Here is a 15201-nt window from a genome sequence, read left to right as displayed (position 1 = left end):
ATGTGATGAAGGGTTGTGTGAATGCATTCATATTCATGTCCTCTTATTCTCAAAAGCCTGCATTTGACATTTACAAAGGTCTCTTTATACAGCAGAGATTGGAAGATGTTAATGGATATCGGTTATTTCCACTAAGATTTAATTTGTATGTCAGCACTTGATATTGATGTTTTCTGTTTAGAGATTTCATCTAATGAATCTTTTCGACAAAGGCCTTTTCACAGAGACTATACTTCAAAAAACATAAATTATCTGATGTCTGAAAAATGAATGATTGTAAGCCACTAATAGTCAATCTGGCAATCTGATTAAGTAAACACCAACTCCAATGATGTGAAGTCAATAGACTTGAAATTGCTATTAAGGATTGGACTAAATCATATTTAATTAATGCAGTATAAGCCCTTTTTCTATATATCTAGATATCTAATGTCAAGGAACTAAAGGCGGGGTAACCGATTTCCGAATTACGCTTTAGACAACGGAGTCGGGCCGAGTACCAAAACAACCTTGTAGCCAATCAGCAGTAAGGTGCACAGTGCACAGGACGGACATTAGCCGAGCCGAGCGCTGACGAAAGCGAAAGATGGGGTAGGGGTGTGTTTGTTTTGGTGATTTGAACATCAACAACGGCTATGTCTTCAGAGGTGTGTAAAAGATATCCAAACAACGTGCAGCCCATATTGATGTAATACGTTCTTTCTCTATGTGTCTATTAAAATACTTCATAATTTTCATTGTGGAACATTCAGTATAAAACCATAACTGCCCAGCACCGTCCACTTGATTCAGTGCTTCTGCTCATGTGGGACTTTATTGCACCCAGTCTATTAAAAAGTGCAAATTACTGTTCTCATTAAATTATTATGATGTTTATAATTGTTTTAATTGCTTCAAGTAAACAAAGATCGGAAACTCTTTTCCCATGCCTCTGATGTGGGAGTGAATCAGATCCAAGAAAGGTGGTCAGATCCTGTAAATCAACAGTTTATTACAGAAAAAATGTTTTTATAGTACAAACATGAATTTTTGCATTGATATTAATTTTTTTATATATCGAGATGAAACCATTTCTTTCTTGCCTTCAACAGCTAAATACCAGGGGTCAAAATGTTTTCTGGAATGTGTACACTAGAGAAAAATATTCCACAAAATAAACAGTCACTTCATAATACCGTGATGTCTTTCGAACCCTTTCCATCAAACAATACATTTTTAACTTCTACATTTTTGTTTGCGTTAGTTAAATCGCATGTGTGTAGATCTGTTCTTTACAGATATTGTACATTACATTACCTAACTGTTATTATCAGTATGGAGCTTATACATGCAGTATTCAGAGTTCAAGTCTATCTCTCACTGGGAAAATTAAGACGGGGAGAGCTGTGTGTTTCTTTTCTCCTACTACCATTAAACATTGTGTTGGCAAGACATGTTTGAAAAGGTTGTGTGGGTTGGTGTCCCCAGAGATAGGTTGGTTTCATGTCCAGACTAGGCATCCAATTATGAACATGCTTTTACTCTCCTGCAGAAGAATTTCTTACTACCGAGGTAACAGCTGAGATGATTATCGAGTGTATATTTGTTTGATCACAAATAGCATGTATGCATTCCAGCAGCAATTGACAGAGTGAGTTATTTTGAGATCATCAGGTGCACAATGGTTGGTTTGATGTTTTTATTGCCGGTCGAATCCTCTTGGCTTTCATCAAAATCTCCCGCTTTGGTCTGAGGGGAACTGTTTGTTTACATAAACAGTGTTTGAATTAATGAAGATTATTAATGTCACCACCCTTACTGGTCAGGGCACTTGAAACCATCCAAACCATGAAACCGTTTGGAGATGAATACAGAATGCCATCATTGAAGAAAATAATTTACATTTACATTTATGCATTTGGCAGACGCTTTTATCCATAGCGACTTACATTGCATTGTGTTATACATTTGTTTCTGACTATGTGCAATCCCCTGGGATCGTACACATGATTTGGCATTGTTAGCGCCATGCTCCAACCACTGAGCCACAGTTAGACAGAGTCCACTGAATTTGTGTTCATACGCTTGCCTTTATGTATTTGACAAAATATACTTATGGTAATACAGTTTTTTAAAGGCAGAGCTAATAGTAATATCAAGAAATTTTTCTGATAATGTTGATTACAAATAACACAATTTAAAGTGAAAATCAGATGAACATCTACAAACAACATTCAATATTAATTGTTTTTTAATGTTAACATTGACAACTATAGATCATTGTATTAAAAATGCTTTAGTATTTACTTTTTAGTAATTACCATAATAAATTGTAGTAAAATTCCTAGATTCAGTAGCCTAGTGTTTTTCAACCATACCAGAATAAATATTAAAGAACACTACTGTATTTACTACAGTTTACAGTTAATTAATGCTACAAAATACTGTAGTGTACAAATATAATATAGGCTACAATTTTACTGCCTAAGGTGGATATGTATTTCTACTCTACTCAAGTAGACATTTTACTGTACTACATTTCATAAACATATTTTAACATGTTTTTTCCTTCAATTTTAAAAACGTCGAGACCATTTATCAGAGATTTGCGTTGTTTCTGCATTTCCACGTCACCTCTCTGTGTATTACGGTAGACTGAAGTGCGCAGGTATTGTGCATTTCCCACATTACGGTAAATTTATAGATCCGTCGGAGTGTTGCTTGTTTGCAAACCCAAAGAGCACTGCAATGTAAATTTATCCACAGAATAACCGTACGGCATACCGTAAACACCGCACAAGAGACGGAAAAAACACAACGAAAGTGGTAAGATATAGATTTACGATCCTACTGCAAAAAATATGCTTTGTGCTGTAGATGCTCCTATATCCATGTGAAATAGTTATACACGTGCGGACTTACTAGTTTCAATTTATTTATACCCGAGCAAACCTTGTTTAAAAACTCATGCGTAACAACTTCTTGCGCATTAATGATAATGTAATGCGAGCACTCTCAATACTCAACATGTGTTATATAAAGTAAACGGGTTTTTTCGTAAAGTTAATACTGAAGGTATGCAGCAGCAGCAGCAGCTTACTGTTTCACAAAACGGTTCCGACAGTTAAAAATCGTTTTGGAGCAATTTCCTTTAAAGATATGATCAGCAAGACCTATGTTGTGTAATACAGACCGAGTTGGTCGCGCAACGTTTTTGCAGTTAATAATTGTCATCCTTATAAATAAACAGCGGTGCGCTTCGCAACATTGATCAGAAAACAGAGTCTCTCACAATATGTTTCTGATTCTTACAGTTGTTGTAAATATAGTTCATTATAAGTATTTGCAGCCGTAGGTTACTGAATTGTTTGATTTCGAGCCCCACCCTTTAAGTTATCGTCATTATAAGGCTACTACATCTGAAAGTTGTTTCACTTGAATGCACGTGGAGACTTGTTAATGATTGTTGGCCAATAATACAAAGATTATCCTTAAAATGTTGAAACTACGTGGAAACTAATATATCAAAATATTAAAATCTGATGGCTTGTCAACAAGGCTGCATTTTATTGTTGGAAATGCTATTGTCCTTCTCGGTAAAATGCTTCGAAAGAAAGCCCCCACAATGTATGTTTTTACTGCTTTGTTTATGGTCTTGCTGTTATGAAGTGTATGACAGTCTTCTCTCTGTTTGATGTGTGTTTGTTTGTTTATGCATCATTTAGTGGCAGAGAGTAATTGTTGCTTACATTTGCTGTTAAACACATGAGCAGGTGTGGGGAATTGTTTTGTCAGTGATCGTTTTATGTCTTAATTTCCTGTCCTATCCCTATGTTCACAGCTTCGGGATAATGCCCACGGTCCCATTTGTCTCTGTGTGCTTTGTCACGTTGTAACCGCTTAAACATCAGGCTGTAGTGATTTCCTGACAGCTGATATAGATGCTGATCCTCATGCTTGCCTCACCAGTTTTACAAGAATAACCATGTTCAAGCGATGATCCGTAGTCCTCAGCACTTTTTGTATATCTGTGGGTGGAAGCTCAGTCTGACGTGAAATGCTTGTGATGTGTTCCATGAATTTTATCTCCTTAAAGAAATGACATATCTGGGCTGCACTGCAAGTGACATGTAAAGAGAGAGTGATTGTCTTCAATATGATTATTTTGTTGTAGTGATGAAGTCACATTCACTGTTAAAGGATGTATAGCTCCGGTGCTATTCCCATAGAGTACACAGCACGGCACTCTGGGTAAGACTAGCAGATGGTGACCTGTTTTCTGTCATGTCTTCTGAGTTCTGGGTAGATGTGTCTCTATCCTGTAAAACTGTGATGCCACCATATTTTCAGATGCCCACACTAAACAGTTTTTAGTCGCTTTATTGGTTACAGTTACTCAAATGGCAGAGCATGCCTGGCACTAAAACGCATTCATGGGGTTTGAGTCCCAAAAAAACACATGGATTGAAAAAAATATTTTCTATTTTTATATTATTTTATATACCACAAGTAAAATGTAGGTAGATGTTTACAATTGTGTTGTTATCAGTCAGCTTTTTTTCTCCACTGCAAACACTTGAGTTTAGCTTGGAAAAGATTGGAAAAACACTCATGATACTTGAGTTACTTGATACTTGTTTAGTCTCATTCCTTTCAACTGTAGATTGTGCTGGCGAGACATCTCTGTACTGAACAGGCTTTAGAATTTGATACAATCCATTGTTGTTGACACAATACTTTCCCTTCCTGTCCTCCAAGAATCGGTTCATAATTACTGTTATTAAAGCCTTAGGTATTAGCATTTTCATCAGTTTTGTTTGTCGACAATTACTTATGAATGTACAAGTCTCTGCGAGAGAGGCTATATTGTGTTCCATTCATGACATATGCAACCCAGTCCCCACATAGTATAAAGGTGGTGATCCATCATGCCTTTTTGACAACAGTGCATGGCGGTGCCAGTGACATTATCACTTATGTATGAGATGTGTATGAAAATAGTTGTCATAGGTACCATAAAGCTTTAGTCAATTGTTTACATTGCACTGTTTTACATATGCCATTATAAAATAAATACCATTACCATTTCTGCAATGTTGTAAAGTTTCTGTTATAATTTTCTATTATTAATTTCTTATTCAACATTGAACTTTTGCCATAATAACCAACCTACATGGACTTAACTGCCTCCAATATGGTTGGCTAAAAGTGCTAGGCTGTAGCTAAAATGTCATGTCATTGCAAACCTGTATGATTCCTTATGTTCTATTCCTTATGTTTTCCATAAAATTAAGGTTGGAAAGAACTAGGCTGTCAACGTCCAAAATTGCAAAAAAGCAGATATACTGATAATATTTACCAAAACGTCATGATTGTTTTGTTCTAAGTTAACACCTGTTTGGGTCTGTTGGATCCTTTTTCAATGTTTACTAAAAGATTATGTGATCGTTTTTCAACCTCAAACATTAATACATTTATTCAAAATAAATATTTTTTATACTGCGCAAATAGGGGGCGACGTGGTCGCGATGCGGCGCGCACATTTTTCTAGGCGTGTCGCCAATGGAAATAGTTAAACTTTCGAAGTGCCACGCGTGCACCGCGGATCATTTGAAGAGAGAAACTGGCGTGGCTCGCGTTTTTTCAACGCGGTTTTAGACGCGAAATGTAATCGGGCCTAACAAAAACATGAACACCATACAGGGCTTAAAAAAGTCACAGAGGTTTGGAGTGACATGACTGTGTGAGTTAAATATAACAAAATCTAATATTTGTCAAAAAAAAATTATGTGTTGACAAGTGAAGCCCAGCATCTGAAGTCTATTTTTACTTGAAGGCATATATTTTTACGTCAGTTTTGAGTCAGAATGTGTCACTTAAATGAAACTAGGGCTGCAACTAATGATTATTTTGATAATCGATTAGTTAGACGATTATTTTTTCGATTAATCGGATAAAAAGTCTAATTAGATCTTTTGCTTATAACTAAATCTGAAATGGGAAAAGTATACACAACAGAACTCATTAACCTTCTCCCAAAATGTTGTGGATGACTCCCTAATAAACACACCAAGGCTGATGAGTTGATTCAGGTATGTCATATTAGAAGCAGCTGACAATAGTCTCTCCCAAATGTGGGAGGGAGGTTGGCCAAGGAAATCATTATTTTTTTGTGGCATGAAAAGTGAAATATTTGTCATTCAAATGTAGTGAAGTACAGTAAAAAGTAGGCCTACTTAGAAAACAATATACTTATATATTAGTATAGTACAGATACTCAAAAAGTGTACTTAAGTACAGTACAAATAAATGTACTTCATTACTTCCCACCTCTGAACCAAATAAACCCCCAAATAAGAGTATTTAGCCACAAATTGGGTTTTACTAATATAATCTTTAATTTTGTCATTTAAAAGACCTCTCCCCTTTAAACATTAAAACTGTGCGGCTTGAAGAGATGCATGCAAAACACGTCTGACTTAAAAACTGCGCAACTTGTACCGCACGGAGAGACACGTTTGACTTCAAAACTGTGCACCTCGCGCTGCATGGAGAGAAACGTTTTTAAACGTTTTTACGACTTTAAAACTGCACAACTTGTGCCGCACGGAGAGACGCATGCACGGAGAGACATATCTGACTTTAAAGGTCTCCTCAGACGAGCACTTTCAACAAGTTGGTATGATTTATTAGGGTCTTCATGAAATGTCTGGAACATATTTTGCTTAAAAACACTCAATGGCTGTGTAAACAAAACCCTTCTTGCCTCGTCAAAAACAGCTATGCTCACAGCAACCCATTTTGGTGCATGTCTCTTTAACTGATAATGAGTTACAGCGAACCCCACCCCCTTCTGTCTGGCGTGTCAACACAACACACGTGTAGTGGCAATGGTTTAGCTAAATGATATTTCCTGAATTCCTCTGCGGTTAGTTTCGTCTTAAAAGTCTCAAATCATTCGTCCGGAGACAAAAAAATCAGTCAAAGCAAACAGCGCATCCTAATGCGCTTACGTTGTGCGTGTATGCTTGCCTAAAATCCACGGAATCCACTGCAGATCTCAGCGGAATTACATGGATTTTAGCTCTTGTCATTGACAAGTTATAACGTTACACACACAACGTGAGAGCTAGTTTGCTGTGACAGATTTTTCAGCCTATGCACGAATGATTTGAGACGTTTAAAACGAAACTAACCCCAGTGTTTGCCCCTGTTCATTAGCAAAACAAACAGCTTGCCGCAGCTAAACATATTAACGCACATAATGTATTAACATTCATACAGCTAAACTCCAAGTGCCCATCTGCACTTATATGCAGTAAGTTTAACACTGGCTTTGAATGTTCTATTTAGCCCGTAACTGACTTAGTTCCCTTCGCTATCATATGCTAACGTTATCCTCCTATATATATACGGTACATGTACGTCAATTCAGACTGTTGATGAATATTACTTACATCGGCAGCTTTGTCTCGTTCAGTCGGTCTCGATCCCTCTTGAGGAACAACTTTGAAGCTAATCCTGCTTGTACTGTCCCAGGTTGAAAAGCACTCCGGCTCGAAGTGATTCGCGTAAACAAGCAGGTTTTTACTTATGGTTTCTGATGGATTTCCACTAAAAATAAAATAAATCCGCTCCTGTCTCTTCCTAGGTTTGGACTGTGCAGCGACTACATTGCATGTTGTCCACGAACTTTAGCCATGGCGTCACGTACACCGCTGTCGCTTGTGAAAACAACAATGGCGGAGCGTGGTGGGTGGAACTGTGTAGATTAAGGGGCGGTAACATTATAATAAATTCCGCTTTGGACGTCACAATCGGAGCGAAATCTGAACGGCTCGATTTCTCACAAAAGGCTTACCAAAACAAACTTACTGGGTTCTTATTTTTCACGTTTTCTGGGTTGCTAGATGCTCCGGGGACCCAATTATAGCACTTAAACACAGAAAAAGTGGGGTTTTCATCTGATGTCTCCTTTAAAACTGCGAACCTCGCGCTGCACGCGGAGACGCGTGCACAGAGAGACACATCTAACTTGAAAACAGCGCAACTCAGGCTGCACGGAGAGACACGTCTGACTTTAAAACTGCAATGCTCATGCTGCACGGAGAGACACGTCTAAAATTGTAATTTTAAAAGGGAAGACGACGCGCTTGATTTATTACTGCTCGCAAGTGACGTCACAGACCAACTAATCGATAATGAAATTCGTTGACAACTATTTTCATTATCGATTATTATCAATTTTATCGACTAGTTGTTGCAGCCCTAAATGAAACGTTGTGAGAGAAGGGTGCAGTGTTCCTAGTTATTAGTCCTTCCGAGGTAAAGCTTCTAGTTTAATTTCCTTCAACACTGTTATGTCAGCACGGCACCGCTGTGCCACAAAATGAACAGATGTCCTCCCCTAGATTTCTTACAGATTGGATTACTATGCCTAGGCAGCGCGTGAACGTAATGACCAATCAGAAGTTTAGAGTCACCGGTGTAAAAGAGTTTTGTATAGGCTCGCTCACAGATATGGAGTGATTTTGCGGACTAAATTAAAAAGGAATTGCAAACTACATTTGCAAATGCGTTTTCTATTTGTTCGTGTCAAAATTGTGACATAATTCAAACGTGAACGTACAATGTCTGCCAAATTTCAAAAGGAAAAGCAAAGTCTATTTGCAAATGAATTACCTCTGTCTTACGAGTTACGACCCTGCCATATTTAAATCGCAATAGCAATTCCCCATATGCTATTTCACTTCCTCTGGCGTCGCATATTAAGCCTGCCAAAACTCAAATGAAATTGCAAATTCCTTTGCATTTGCGTTTCCTCTACCTTGTACAGAAACCTGTCAATCAACACGAGATTATAATGACTGTTTTTCACTCGCATTTTGTTTATTCCCAGATTAAATAAATGTTTGTTTTTCATGCTGCTAAGAGACTTTTTAGAGAAATTTACTGATGCAAAAACTGCAATATAATCACTCATAAACAGTTTGTCTGCCTAACCTAAGAATATGACATGCAAACCGATTTTAATGTATAATCATACTTACAATACCAAAAGCATCAATATTGTTTTTTGTTATTAATCTTGCAGTTCCTGGTTTTTATATTTATGATGTGATCATATGCTTCTCTGACTCAAAGACATCAGCCTTAAAAGGACAGTCCAGTCCACTCAAAAATGAAAATTCTGTCATCATTTACTCACCCTGAGATGAGATTTTTTTTATTCTAAATTCTTTATTTGGATTTATTTGTCAGATTTTTTAATCAGATTTACCAATTTGTACAATTTTTATATGTGCTGGTCAATTTTTAAAATTGGGTTGAGAGAAATTGGGTGAGGCTGAGGAGCCACGGCTGAAACTTTGAGTGGCTCCTCTCCTAACAGATATGATCTCTCTCCAAACTTTTGATAAAACTGTAAGAAAAAAGCCCTGTAAGAATGTGTCTCACTCGGCGCTAAATATTTCTAAATTGACAAAAAGTAGATGCCAAAAGCATCTAAATCCCAGAGGTTTGGTCTTGGCCTTATCAAGATACAGAGGGTGCTGTCTGAAAGTTAATTCAGTAGCATGCTTGCATTTGAGTTGTTCTGACTTGTACTTTATCTACACATGCTGCTTTTGTTTGTCATGACACGGATAAACTGACATCTGTTTAGAAAATCCATGGTGAAATACAACTTGTGTATCAGCATCATCTGTGGCATGCTAACAGCACATTATGAAAGATTGGAAAATATTATAGTTTATGATGTGCAACATCATGAATGTTGTAGAGTTAAAATTTAACCTGGATTATTGCTTTAACGTACATTTTTGAGTGACTAAAATGTAAGTCTCATGTTTTTTCTAACCCACGTTACTTTTTTCAGAGCTTTACAGTTCCTGGTTATATGAAGTTGTTGTATAGCAAAGCTGCGAACCCAAGGTGTTACTATTGTAATTATTAACTATGGTATGTATAGGAAAACCATAGTAACCAAAAATTTACAATTGTCTAGTCTACTAAGGAACCATGGTAATGGTTAAAATGCTAAAAAGCATGAGTTTCATACTTGTATAAGTATCCAAACCATACTGTAATAAAGCTATGGTTACTGGGAAATAATTCTTCAGAAAAAAATCTGCTGTTGTTTGACCAAAAAATAACAATATATAGGTTTTAAATGACTGTGGATACATAACACTTTCATTTTTTGAAAATTTTCATTTTCAACACAACTATTTGTTCAAAGAAACATTTTAAGCTTAGCTTTCATTTTATACAAACAGTTCTCTTTTTTATTTAATACATTAGCACCCTTAACACAGTGCTTTGAGTATCTCCATTACGCTACTGTAGATAGAAGAAGTGGAAGCAGGTGATGATACAGAACATGTTTATGTAACACGACTGTCATTAATTAGAAAGGAAAGGGCAGACACAGAGGAGTATTCATTATGTGTTAATGGACATTGTCCACCCGCCTCTGGCTTGGCTGTGGTCAGTGTTCGATACTCATATGGGGTTCAGGAACTTTTGGAAAGGACCGATTTCTGTGTTGAATGTTTATAATAAAACCGTAAGGCTACATTAAGGACTCTGTACAGCTGGTACAAATGTTCTGTTCTGTGTAATCCCATCTCTCTGTGATATGTCCTGTACATGCTGCGGTGCAGATTAGGCAGATTGATTTTACACTGAAATGTAAAATGCTTGCTTTGACAGCAAGCCTGTATTTATCTCATAAGGTTTGGGAGCACACGGACCAGTGCCCTCGTGTTTTTGTTAAAGATTGAAATGTTTTTGAGAAGTGGTTTTTGCGGTTCTGGAATTCCCAGTGGAATTTGCTTTGTAGTAAATCCACTTCAAAGGTATTGGCTATAGCAGTTATTTAATCAACTCTAGTAGAAACATGGCTTTGGGACTCCTTGAGTTAAATAGACAACAATTAAATGTTTGACAGCCCTAAAATAAACAGATAAGAGCTGGGGATGTGTAGAAGTTTTTCTGTGGAAATCTGCTGAGATTTTTCTGTAACTGCTGGGCACCGATTTTCATTCATTTCGAATTTTTTTCATAAAAGACGAATATTCGTTTATTTAAATTCATTTTTATTTAGTCACAATTTCACATCAAGCTTATTATTATCTTTAAATATTCATAATAACGCATTAATATTATATCCTTATAGATTTTTAATGTTGAAAAATTAGCAACGTTATACCTGCGCGGAGCGAAATCATTCAAAAACACAACATAAAAAAACAAAACAAGCAAAATGCAATGTACACTCACCTAAAGGATTATTAGGAACACCTGTTCAATTTCTCATTAATGCAATTATCTAATCAACCAATCACATGGCAGTTGCTTCAATGCATTTAGGGGTGTGGTCCTGGTCAAGACAATCTCCTGAACTCCAAACTGAATGTCAGAATGGGAAAGAAAGGTGATTTAAGCAATTTTGAGCGTGGCATGGTTGTTGGTGCCAGACGGGCCGGTCTGAGTATTTCACAATCTGCTCAGTTACTGGGATTTTCACGCACAACCATTTCTAGGGTTTACAAAGAATGGTGTGAAAAGGGAAAAACATCCAGTATGCGGCAGTCCTGTGGGCGAAAATGCCTTGTTGATGCTAGAGGTCAGAGGAGAATGGGCCGACTGATTCAAGCTGATAGAAGAGCAACTTTGACTGAAATAACCACTCGTTACAACCGAGGTATGCAGCAAAGCATTTGTGAAGCCACAACACGCACAACCTTGAGGCAGATGGGCTACAACAGCAGAAGACCCCACCGGGTACCACTCATCTCCACTACAAATAGGAAAAAGAGGCTACAATTTGCACGAGCTCACCAAAATTGGACAGTTGAAGACTGGAAAAATGTTGCCTGGTCTGATGAGTCTCGATTTCTGTTGAGACATTCAAATGGTAGAGTCAGAATTTGGCGTAAACAGAATGAGAACATGGATCCATCATGCCTTGTTACCACTGTGCAGGCTGGTGGTGGTGGTGTATGGTGTGGGGGATGTTTTCTTGGCACACTTTAGGCCCCTTAGTGCCAATTGGGCATCGTTTAAATGCCACGGCCTACCTGAGCATTGTTTCTGACCATGTCCATCCCTTTATGACCACCATGTACCCATCCTCTAATGGCTACTTCCAGCAGGATAATGCACCATGTCACAAAGCTCGAATCATTTCAAATTGGTTTCTTGAACATGACAATGAGTTCACTGTACTAGAATGGCCCCCACAGTCACCAGATCTCAACCCGATAGAACATCTTTGGGATGTGGTGGAACGGGAGCTTCGTGCCCTGGATGTGCATCCCACAAATCTCCATCAACTGCAAGATGCTATCCTATCAATATGGGCCAACATTTCTAAAGAATGCTTTCAGCACCTTGTTGAATCAATGCCACGTAGAATTAAGGCAGTTCTGAAGGCGAAAGGGGGTCAAACACCGTATTAGTATGGTGTTCCTAATAATCCTTTAGGTGAGTGTATATTGACAGTCTGTGATATATGGTTATCGTTTTTATTTTGTTTTACATGTTCTTGATAAGGAAAAACAAGCATATAGGCCTATTTTACTCTGGTGAAAGTTCCTCAGCCGGTTAACAAAACCCAGATCTGACAAGAATATATGGCTTTATTGTTTATAATGTTGATAATAAATAAAGTAAACGGGCTTAACACCTCCATGCCGACTGTTAAGATCCTAAAAACTACCCGGAGCCATTGTAGTGCTTGTTTCCCTGTTTATTATGTGACCGTCATCTGAGGAAGATATTTACTAATCCTGCTGGTCACCACCCCATATAAATATTGTTTTCTTTGTCGTTCATGGTGAGTGTCTGTCTTGTTTAGCTTTGCACTGCATTTGCATCAATAAATATTTTTTGCATCAATAAGTATTTATTTCAACTAAGGTAACTAAGGAATAACAGCGCGTTTTAAAACAAACAAAAAAAAGCATCCGTGCGAAATTATTTACAGGCAGCAACTCGAAGGTGATGACCCTATTTGAACTTCTTAGAAGAAAAATTCAGGCTTTTGGGTATGGAAAAAGGTCCCAGTCTTATGCTAAGGCCAAATTCATTAACATTAGTTGCAGTGAAATGTACATTTTCATGTTTCAAGTTGTTTTAATTAGCATTACTTAATATATTTTTAAGGAACAAATATGATTTTACAAAGAACAACCGCTCCGAACAAGTTGTGGTAATAAATGAATTGTTAATCATTTAATATTATGTTGGTATTTTTATACGTTATGTAAGTAATGTTGACGAATTCTGTGGCTCACCAGTTTTGAAACATTTTATTATGATGTGAGCCAAGCATAACACGCGATCCGTGCATCCGGTGTGTAAACTTAAAATATTTAAACTAGCTTGCGATCTGAGTGAACGAAGATTTAGGAACACATACAAATATTTTTTTATATTTTCTGTATATTATAAAATCATTACAGATGAAGTAAATAAGACGTGACAACACTAAAGTCTTCTGTAGCCGTAACTTAACCCTGCGGTGACATAGTTTTTATTCTTATGAAAAATGTGAATATTCGAATAGCATTTTTAATTTTCGAATAGTTATTGCGGACATTCGTGCACATCCCTAGTGATCAGTATTATTTGGTCTCCTGTGCATGACTTTAGAATGCTCTACAAAATCCCTCATAACTTTGTGTAAGGTTTTGGTATACATCTTGCTCATGAATGGTGCTATTTATAGTCAAAACTGTATAGTAGATGCATTAACTGTGGCTTTCAAGCCTTAGGCTAAAGTGGTGTTTCAAAGAAAGGCAGTGTTTTGATGCAACTAAAGCTCAGAAGCAGTCAATGTATGTTCACAGTAAGAACATTGTACGGTATGTGTGTATGACTCGCTGTTGTCTCGTTTCATTGGCAGTGTGAACACAGATCTCTTTCAAATTTGTTGTATGGAGCTCTGTGCACGTTTCTCTGGAGATCTGTGAACGCATAAGTGATAAAGGAGATGGAAGTACAGTAAAGCCCTAAAATGAGATGTTCTTCTGGTATGTGCTTTGTATCTGTTCTCTATCTCTTCTGGTCACTTCTGTGCTCTCCACTCATCCGTTCATAAGCTTGGGGTTGAAGAGAGATGGAATTGAGACCTATAGACTGATTTCACTCCGCTGCTATGTTGAATTCGAAAGCGAGGCCGAGGTGGGAAGAAAACCGTAAGGACAGATAGACTGCAATGGTTGGTCGATTTCAACATGGCGGCGGCGTGAAATCAGTCTATTGGTGTGCGAAATAGTCAAGCATTGTCCATGTTCAAACAAACAACAACAACAACAACAAAATGTTTAGGGTTTCAGTGATAGAATTTTAAATGCAGCTTCTAAATAAATTCAATGATAATAAATACAAATTACATACTAAATAAATAAAAGTAATAAATAAGAAAAATCATCATAATAAAATTGCATGATTAATGTATAGTAGTATTGTAATGTCCTTGTCACTCCATATTTACATAAAATTTATTATGTGGAACATGACATGTTAATGCTGTTATTTTGAGTACATAAAATGTATGTTGATCTGGCTACTGTCAGTAGAATAGTCAGTAAATTTGACTTTTGTCTGAGTAGCAGTACATTCATAATTTCTCTTAATTTACTTTACATGAGCAGGTAGTTAACAGGAGGATGTTGTGTGTGCTGCTGTTTCCTGTTCCTTCCCCCCATATGCTGTGAGGAATGCAAGCCGTTTCCTGCTCCTGCACAAATTAGACATATTGTCAATTTGTTTTCTGCATTATTACAGTGGCTGTTATTTACTTTAATTATAGTTTATTTTGAATTTGGTTGCAAAGTATCCTGGAGTGGCTGGGTGGAATATCCTGTCTATTATTTTTTATTCATTCAAATTCAAGCCCAGACGTCATCTGTATACTTTAAGTAATCAGGTTTTCTCAGTCGCTTACAAATAACAAAGATTTACAGTAGCAAAACTGTAATCCCAGAGCAGCCAGCTACAATACATGCAGTTTGGAGGAATTTGAGTTTAAAGATGCTCTGTGTATTTAGGAGGATCTATTGACAGAAATGCACATATAATACACATAACTGTTTTCAGAGGTGTATGAAGCCTTTACATAATGAATTTTTATTACCGTAGAACAGGGCTTAATTTGTGCCGGAACTACAGTAGGGCTGTCACAATTATTAAATAATTGTCTCATCGCAATTT

General features: G+C 37.1%; 1 protein-coding gene across 1 annotated transcript in view; it reads left to right on the top strand.

Moving 5' to 3' along the window:
- The first annotated feature begins 2662 nt into the window (after window positions 1–2662).
- tp53i11b (tumor protein p53 inducible protein 11b) overlaps window positions 2663–15201 on the top strand; it is a 42700-nt gene continuing 30161 nt past the window's right edge. The window contains exon 1 of the mRNA XM_057347612.1: window positions 2663–2805. The gene's annotated coding sequence lies outside the window, so the exon portion shown is untranslated. The remainder of the gene's footprint in view (window positions 2806–15201) is intronic.

Source organism: Triplophysa rosa, linkage group LG12, assembly GCF_024868665.1.
Source record: "Triplophysa rosa linkage group LG12, Trosa_1v2, whole genome shotgun sequence".
Classification (NCBI taxonomy): domain Eukaryota; kingdom Metazoa; phylum Chordata; class Actinopteri; order Cypriniformes; family Nemacheilidae; genus Triplophysa; species Triplophysa rosa.
This window is presented reverse-complemented; position numbering and strand designations above follow the sequence as displayed.